Source organism: Ranitomeya imitator, chromosome 1 (genome assembly GCF_032444005.1).
Source record: "Ranitomeya imitator isolate aRanImi1 chromosome 1, aRanImi1.pri, whole genome shotgun sequence".
Lineage (NCBI taxonomy): Eukaryota > Metazoa > Chordata > Amphibia > Anura > Dendrobatidae > Ranitomeya > Ranitomeya imitator.
This window is the reverse complement of record NC_091282.1, coordinates 121,755,641-121,765,427: the sequence shown is the minus strand read 5'-3', so window position 1 is coordinate 121,765,427 and position 9,787 is coordinate 121,755,641. Positions and strand designations below refer to the sequence as shown.

The 9,787-nt window shown below is 43.8% G+C and overlaps 1 protein-coding gene across 8 annotated transcripts in view; it reads right to left on the bottom strand.

Annotated features, from left to right (window-relative positions):
- Positions 1–7,306: 7,306 nt before the first annotated feature.
- Positions 7,307–9,787, bottom strand: part of FAM169A (family with sequence similarity 169 member A) — a 189,777-nt gene continuing 187,296 nt past the window's right edge. For all 8 annotated transcript variants that reach the window (XM_069750319.1, XM_069750351.1, XM_069750337.1 and 5 more), the window contains one exon: positions 7,307–9,787. This exon is cut by the window's right edge and continues 1,086 nt beyond it. The gene's annotated coding sequence lies outside the window, so the exon portion shown is untranslated.

Genomic DNA, 9,787 nt, shown 5'->3' with positions numbered 1-9,787 from the left:
CTTCTGAATAGTAACCATAGAGGTCCGAGACCTCTATGGTTACTGATCGCCGGTAGCTGTGAGCGCCACCCTGTGGTCGGCGCTCACAGCACACCTGATTTTCTGCTACATAGCAGCGAACAGCAGATCGCTGCTATGTAGCAGAGGCGATCGTGCTGTGCCTGCTTGTAGCCTCCCATGGAGGCTATTGAAGCATGGCAAAAGTTAAAAAAAAAAAAGTTTAAAAAAATGTGAAAAAAAACAAAACAAAATATAAAAGTTTAAATCAACCCCCTTTCGACCCAATCAAAATAAATCAATAAAAAAAAAAATCAAATCTACACATATTTGGTATCACCGCGTTCAGAATCGCCTGATCTATTAATTAAAGAAAAGCATTAACCTGATCGCTAAACGGCATAGCGAGAAAAAAATTAGAAACGCCAGAATTACGTTTTATTTTGGTCGCCACGACATTGCATTAAAATGCAATAACGGGCGATCAAAAGAATGTATCTGCACCAAAATGCCATCATGAAAAATGGAGACGCTACGAGTATCGGAAAATGGCGCAAATTTATTTATTTATTTTTTTAGCAAAGTTTGGCATTTTTTTTCACCACTTAGATAAAAAATAACCTAGTCATGTTAGGTGTCTATGAACTCGTAATGACCCGGAGAATCATAATGGCAGGTCAGTTTTAGCATTTAGTGAACCTAGCAAAAAAAGCCAAACAAAAAAACAAGTGTGGGACTGACTTTTTTTGCAATTTCACCGCACTTGGAATTTTTTTCCCGCTTTCTAGTACATGACATGCTAAAACCAATGATGTCGTTCAAAAGTACAACTCGTCCCGCAAAAAATAAGCCCTCACATGGCCAAATTGACGGAAAAATAAAAAAGTTATGGCTCTGGAAAGGAGGGAAGTGAAAAACGAACACGGAAAAACGAAAAATCCCAAGGTCATGAAGGGGTTAAAGAAAGAGGGTCGGGATACATATTCAAGGGGCCCTCTAAATCAAAAAAATCTCTCTAATGACATCAGATCGGAGGTAGGGGGAAGGCTCTCTCTCTTCCTCTCTGCCTGGGTAAACATCTCCCCCAGTTTGTGGGTATTAAACATAATCAAAGACGGTTTAAAAATAAAATTCATCCGTCCACCAAGGCAAAAATTAATAATGACTCCCCGAAGAAAGTCCTAGCAGTAACAGTTGACTCTGGAGACAGAGGTCTTGGGACTTGTTCAGAAACAAGTTCTACAGGAAGTCCCAATTCAGGTGGAAGGAAGGGGATTTTACTCTCCCTCTTTTTGATACAAAAACCGGATGGTTCCTGGAGAACCATAGTCAACCTGAAGAAGCTAAATCAGTCGGTAGAGAATTGCTCCTTCAAGATGAAGTCAATCAACACGACCACAAAAATCTTGTTCCAACACTGCTTCATGGCGGTGATAGACTTAAAAGATGCCCATTACCCTATCTCGGGCAGCACGGTGGCGCAGTGGTTAGCACAGCAGCCTTGCAGCGCTGAAGTCCTGGGTTCAAACCCCACCAAAGACAACATCTGCAAAGAGTTTGTATGTTCTCTCCGTGTTTGCGTGGGTTTCCTCCGGGTACTCCGGTTTCCTCCCACATTCCAAAGACATACTGATAGGGAATTTAGACTGTGAGCCCCAACGGGGACAGCGATGAAAATGTGTGCAAACTGTAAAGCGCTGCGTAATATGTTAGCGCTATATAAAAATAAAGATTATTATTATTATTATCCCAATCCACCGGGAGCATCGGAAGTACCGGAGGGTAGCGCTCTGTCCAAGGTCAGGTCAAACATTACCAGTATACAGCCCTTCCATTCAGCCTGTCTACAGCTCCCAGGGTCTTCACCAAAGTAATAGCCGAAGTAATGTCATGCCTTCGATCCCAGGACATAGTGATTTTCCCATACCTGGACGACTTCCTTGTGGTAGGGATGTCGGATGCCCACAGCACACACCAAGTAATAGAAGTGACGTCAACTCTAATAGGATGGATAATAAATACCCCTAAGTCAAGATTAGCGCCAGAAAAAGTGCCATCCATCATAGGGTTAATACTGGACTCTGAGGGACAGCTCTGCCTCCTGCCAGAGAGCAAGGTAATCAAGCAATGACACTAAAGGTACCGTCACACATAACGATTTCGTTAACGATATCGTTGCTTTTTGTGACGTAGCAACGATATCGTTAACGAAATTGTTATGCGTGACAGCGACCAACAATCAGGCCCCTGCTGGGAGATCGTTGGTCGCTGCGAATGATCAGGACCTTTATTTGGTCGCTGATCACCTGCTGTCATCGCTGGATCGGCGTGTGTGACGCCGATCCAGCGATGTGTTCACTGGTAACCAGGGTAAATATCGGGTTACTAAGCGCAGGGCCGCGCTTAGTAACTCGATGTTTACCCTGGTTACCATTGTAAATGTAAAAAAAAAAACAAAACACATACTTACATTCCGGTGTCTGTCGCGTCCCCCGGCGTCAGCTTCCCTTCACTGTGTAAGCGCTGGCCGTAAAGTAGAGCGGTGACGTCACCGCTGTGCTCTGCTTTACGGCCGGCGCTGACAGTGCAGGGTTACAATGGTAACCAGGGTAAGCATCGGGTTACTAAGCGCGGCCCTGCGCTTAGTAACCCGATGTTTACCCTGGTTACCTGGGGACTTCGGCATCGTTGGTTGCTGGAGAGCTGTCTGTGTGACGGCTCCCCAGCAACCACACAACGACTTACCAACGATCACGGCCAGGTCGTATCGCTGGTCGTGATCGTTGGTAAATCGTTTAGTGTAATGGTACCTTAAGGAACACAGTGTTCCCACTAGGCTCATTAACATCATGCATACCAGCTGTAGGGTGGGCAGAGTTTCACCTAAGACAGCTGCAGCAGGAAGTTCTGTCAGCGCAGAAATTATTGAAAGGACATTTAGAAGGAAAACTATATCTTTCCTTGGGCGTAAGAGGTTCCCTAATCTAGTGGACTGTGAAGGAGCATCTGACATTGGGGGTCCTGTGGCAAAAACCAGTCTAGGACAGTATCACAACTGATGCAAGTGGTACAGGTTGGGGAACACACCTGAGATTCCACACAGTACAAGGAACCTGGTCCTCTCTAGAAAGGAGTCCCGGTTCGAATGTGAAAGAACTGTGGGCAGTGGAAAAGGCCTTGAGACATTTTCTCCCCTTGCTTCGGGGCCACCATACTTGAGTCATATCGAACAATCGAGCAGTGGTGGCTTATATCAACCATCAAGTGGGACGAGGTCCCGGGGTCTCATGGAGGTGTCAGATCTACTATTCCAGTTAGCGGAACAAAATCTGTTATCTCTCACGGCATTACATATAAGGGGCGTTGAAAATATACAAGCAGACTTCCTGAGTCGGGAGACTGGAGGCAGGGGGAATGGTCCTTAAATCCTCAGGTTTTCCAACAAATAGTGCAAACCAGAGATAGACCTGTTTGCTACCCCACACAACAAAAAAAATCAGGAAATTCTGCTCCCTAAATCCAAGGGAACATGTGCTGTAGATGCCCTTCAAATACCCTGGAAATTCTCCCTGGCCTACGTGCCCCCCCTGATTCTGACAGTAGTCCAGAAGATCAGAGAGGATCAAGCGAGGAAGAGGCCATGGTTCTCCCTTCTAAGGCAGATGTCAATTACAGATCCATGGATCTTGCCAGAAGTTCTGGACCTGCTTACCCAGGGACCTGTGAGACATTCTCAAGTGACAGACAGTCATCCTGTATCTTCCATTTTGTAATAATTGTACCAATAGTTGTTGCCTTCTCACCAAGCTGCTTTCCTATTGTCCTGTAGCCCATCCCAGCCATGCGGTATTTACTGACAATATCCTACATTTTGAGGGTTGTTGTAATTTGGTCTTTTGCATGCGATATATAATGATTTGCATATTTTTCTATTCACATGGGTATGATATATTTTTTGAGGTTATGCCCATTTTCTATTTGATGCTGCTATGCTTTTCACCTATATGGCGTTGTTATGCCTTTAATTAATATAAGCTGGTTTGCGTCGCTGCGCATCTGCCGATCTAATTGATTTTTTTCTCCGCTATAAGCATTCTAATATGGCCTTATAATCTATGGAGAATTTATATATACAGTACAGACCAAAAGTTTGGACACACCTTCTCATTTCAAGATTTTTCTGTATTTTCATGACTATGAAAATTGTAGATTCACATTGAAGGCATCAAAACTATGAATTAACGCATGTGGAATTATATACTTAACAAAAAAGTGTGAAACAACTGAAATTATGTCTTATATTCTAGGTTGTTCAAAGTAGCCAACTTTTGCTTTGATGACTGCTTTGCACACTCTTGACATTCTCTTGATGAGCTTCAAGAGGTAGTCACCAGGAATGGGTTTCACTTCACAGGTGTGCCCTGTCAGGTTTAATAAGTGGGATTTATTGCCTTGTAAATGGGGTTGGGACCTTCAGTTGTGTTGTGCAGAAGTCTGGTGGATCCACAGCTGATAGTCCTACTGAATAGACTGTTAGAATTTGTATTATGGCAAGAAAAAAGCAGCTAAGTAAAGAAAAACGAGTGGCCATCATTACTTTAAAGGGAACCTGTCACCCCGAAAATCGCGGGTGAGGTAAGCCCACCGGCATCAGGGGCTTATCTACAGCATTCTGTAATGCTGTAGATAAGCCCCCGATGTTACCTGAAAGAGAAAAAGACGTTAGATTATACTCACCCAGGGGCGGTCCCGCTGCTGGTCCGGTCGGATGGGCGTCTCTAGTCCGCTGCGGCGCCTCCCATGTTCATTCCAAGACGTCCTCTTCTGATCTTCGGCTCCGGCGCAGGCGTACTTTGTCAGCCCTGTTAAGGGCAGCACAAAGTACTGCAATGCGCAGGCGCCGGGCCTCTCTGACCTTTCCGGCGCCTGCGCACTGCAGTACTTTGTTCTGCCCTCAACAGGGCAGATAAAGTACGCCTGCGCCGGAGCCGTGGCTGAAGATCAGAAGAGGACGTCTTGGAATGAAGATTGGAGGCGCCGCAGCAGACCAGAGACACCCATCCGACCGGACCAGCAGCGGGACCGCCCCTGGGTGAGTATAATCTAACGTTTTTTTCTCCTCTTTCAGGTAACATCGGGGGCTTACCTACAGCATTACAGAATGCTGCATATAAGCCCCTGATGCCGGTGGGCTTACCTCACCCGCGATTTTCGGGGTGACAGGTTCCCTTTAAGAAATGAAGGTCAGTCAGTCCGAAAAATTGGGCAAACTCTGAAAGTGTCCCCAAGTGCAGTGGCAAAAACCATCAAGCGCTACAAAGAAACTGGCTCACATGAGGACCACCCCAGGAAAGGAAGACCAAGAGTCAACTCTGCTTCTGAGGATAAGTTTATCCAAGTCACCAGCCTCAGAAATCGCAGGTTACCAGCTTCTCAGATTAGAGACCAGGTCAATGCCACACAGAGTTGTAGCAGCAGACACATCTCTACAACAACTGTTAAGAGGAGACTTTGTGCAGCAGGCCTTCATGGTCAAATAGTTGCTAGTAAACCACTGCTAAGGACAGGCAACAAGCAGAAGAGACTTGTTTGGGCTAAAGAACTCAAGGAATGGACATTAAACCAGTGGAAATCTGTGCTTTGGTCTGATGAGTCCAAATTTGAGATCTTTGGTTCCAACCACCGTGTCTTTGTGCGACGCAGAAAAGGTGAACGAATGGACTCTACATGCCTGGTTCCCACCGTGAAGCATGGAGGAGGAGGTGTGGGGGTGCTTTGCTGGTGACACTGGGGATTTATTCAAAATTGAAGGCATACTGAACCAGCATGGCTACCACAGCATCTTGCAGCTACATGCTATTCCATCCGGTTTGCATTTAGTTGGACCATGATTTATTTTTCAACAGGACAATGACCCCAAACACACCTCCAGGCTGTGTAAGGGCTATTTGACCAAGAAGGAAAGTGATGGGGTGCTACAACAGATGACCTGGCCTCCACAGTCACCAGACCTGAACCCAATCGAGATGGTTTGGGGTGAGCTGGACCTCAGAGTGAAGGCAATAGGGCCAACAAGTGCTAACCATCTCTGGGAACTCCTTCAAGATTGTTGGAAGACCATTCCCGGTGACTACCTCTTGAAGCTCATCAAGAGAATGCCAAGAGTAGGGAAAGCAGTCATCAAAGCAAAAGGTGGCTGCTTTGAAGAACCTAGAATATAAGACATAATTTCAGTTGTTTCAAACTTTTCGGTTAAGTATATAATTCCACATGTGTTAATTTATAGTTTTGATGCCTTCAGTGTGAATGTACAATTTTCATAGTCATGAAAATACAAAAAATCTTTAAATGAGGTGTCCAAACTTTTGGTCTGTACTTTAGATATGATACTTAGATTTATTTTTCAATCCTCCATATATAGTATTATATTAAGTACTGGTACCTTGCCCTGGACCAATATGGCCACTGGACTTTTGTGCATGCGCCGACCGTTGTTCAGCTTTACCTCCTCCTCTTCCGTCCGCCTTCTGACGTTTGGTCACATGGGCCCGTGTGCATCAGCGTCAGGAGGTGTGTCCGGTTTGCGGAGGATGATCTGCTGGTTTGCAAGTATGGCGGCTATAAATAGCTATTATTCTCTATCATGGCACGCCCCCTGAGGGCGGGAGATTTTTCGGCATCCTGTGTATCTCCACCTGGTATGTTGCTCTCTGTATTTGTGACACGTGTCTGTGAACTTTTTTGAGCAAATTGATGGTGAACTTATTATTTATTTATACTTTTTTGGTGCTGTCAAGATGAGCTGTACATATAGCATCTGGTGGGATATAGGTACTACTATGAGACTGGCACGGATTGAGCTGGATTACCGCCCGGTCCTTCTTGCCTTATAATATGCATTTGATTGCCAATTTTAGCCCATTTATTTGTCAGATATCGTTTGTATATCTAATAAATTTTGTATTTTTTTATTAATTTTGACTACTACATTGTGTTTTCTTTATGGTATTTGCTTATCTGAGAGCTGCATAATGTAGGAAAAGAGGCCCTGAACCCAACGATGTATCACTTAGATTACTGGGTGCAGCAGTTGTGAGACAATCAGAGTTATAAGATGTGGTGAAGCTCAGAAACCTGCCCCCATCCACACCACAGCTTTCTGTGTAGATTGTATATTGACAGTGAGCTGCTAATCAGAGGAGGCGGTGAATCAGACCAGGACCCACATGCACTATGGTCCCAGCAGTGATAATCTCCTGGTGATAAAACCTTCACTGTATAGAAACATCAGCACCCACACACAGCCTGATATCATTGAAATCTGTATTTCAGCCTCTATCGCCGTTTCAGATTACATAGCAAAAATCTGTTGACAGGTTCCCTTTAAAAACTCATGAAATAAAAATAAAAAAACGCTAACAAATCTACAAAAGAGAGGAAAAAGCAACAAAAACTGCAAGCAGTCATTTCATATTTTTGTACAATGGCAGAAAAAAAAACTGGGCGGGGGTATTGTTTTTGCACATGGTTCAGCAGGAAGTTTCTGTTTTGAAGGGCGCAGCAGCATCTTTTATCGTTTGCTGCCTGTGAGATCCACTGTGGCATAAACTGACACGATTTCAGCTCTGCAGCTCCAGTGAATTTACACTGGATTTAATCCTCAGCTTTTTAATTGGATTCACAATGATGGTGCTGGAATATGCAGTGGAGTATCAGCTATATATCTGCCTGGTGGAAATGTGGCCTAAAATATGGATTGTTGGGAAAACTTGAGGGCTGCATATGATCTACACATTGCTTTTACACCGCAGCTAAAACCGGGCTGATGTGATGCAGTTTTCATTCTGATTGCACCGAAAAGCAGTTTGGTTGCTGCGCTGCCTTCACATGTTGTAACAATGCAGGTTTTTTGCCGCTATTAGGGCAAAAATTTACCACTTTGCTGCGATCTTCAAAAAACGTGGCCAAAACGTTCCGATTTTACGCCAATCACTGTAAAGAAATGCAATGTGGCTGCAATGTATAAACACAGCCAAAGCCTTATGCAACTTGACAGAATCCAACTTCTTTCACAGTGCCTTGATAGAGAGTATTCATGCCCCATGAACTTCAAAGTATTTTATTGGGAATTTTTGTGATACTAGCTACTTTGTGATGGTTTATTTACTTAGTGTAAAGGAAATGATACAAGGTTTTCTATTTAAAAAATATTAATCTGAAAATTGTAACATGCACTTGCATTCAGCCCCTGGAGGCAATACTTTGTAGGACCACCTTTTGCTGAAATTACTGCTGCAGGTCTTTTAGGGCCTGTATCTACCAGCTTTTCACATCTAGAGGTGATATTTTTGCCCATTTTTTTGCACACTCCCTCTAGCTCAGTGAGATTGCATGGAGAAGTCTGTAAACAGTCATTTTATCGTCTTGACACAGATTCTCAATGGGATGTAGGTCTGGACTGTGCCATTCACACAGGAATATGATTTGATTTAAACCATCTGGCAGTATGTTTAGAGTCGTTGTCCTGCTGGAAGGTGACCTACGCACCAGTCTCAAGTCTTTTCAGTCTCTAACAGGTTTTCACCAAGGATTAGCCTGTATTTAACACTATCCATCTTCCTATCAACTCTGTCCAGCTTCCCTGCCCCTGCTGAAGAAAAGCATCCCCACAGAATAATGCTGCCACCAGTATGCTTGACGGTGGGGATAGTGTTTTCAGGATGATGTGCAGTGTTAGTTTTCCGTCACACATAGTGTTTTGCATTTAGACCAAAAAAGTTCTACTTTGGTCTCATCTGACCAGGCACCTTCTTGCACATGCTACCTGTGTCTCTACATTGCTTTTTTTCAGGCTGAAAACTCATACTTCTTACAGCTTCCTTTCAGAAATGACTTCTTTCTTGCCACTCAGATTTGTGGAGTGTACAACTAATTAATATTTGTGTACAGATTCTCCCCCTAAGCTGTGGATCTCTGCAGCTCCTCTAGAGCAGGGGTCCCCAACTCCAGTCCTCAAGGCCCACCAACAGGTCATGTTTTCAGGATTTCCTTTGCATTGCACAGGTGATGCAATTATTACCTGGGCAAGACTAAGGAAATCCTGAAAACATGACATGTTGGTGGGCCTTGAGGACTGGAGTTGGGGACCCCTGCTCTAGAGTGACCACGGGCTTCTTGGCTGCCTCTCTAATTAGTGTTGTCCTTGCTTGAAATGTCCATTTAAGTGGACGGCCATGTCTTCATCGGTTTGCAGTTGTTCCATACTCCTTCCATTTTTGGATGATGGATTGAACAGTGATCTGTGAGATTTTTAGAACTGGGTCTATTGTTTTTATAACCTAACCCTGCTTAGCTCTTCTCCACAACTTTATCCCTGACATGTCTGGTGTGTTCCTTGATTTTCATGATGCTGTTTGATGTTTAATGTTCTCAAACAAACACAGCTTCACAGAACAGCTGAGAATACTGAGAATAAAGCATACACAGGTGGATTCAATTTACTAATTATGTGATTTCTGGAGGCATTTGGTCATTTATTTAGGGGATTTCAGACTACAAATACACGTCACAATTTTCAGACTCTTGTTTTTTAAATATTTAGAAAACCATGCGTTATTTCCTTTACACTTCACAAATATCTGCTACTTTGTGTTGGTATTGTACATAATATACCCAAAATACACATTTACGTTTGTAGGTGTAATATGGAAATGTGCACAGAGTATGAATACTTTTTCAAGGCACTGTAGGTGCAATCAATCAGAGGAAAAGAATAATAGAAACACATCAT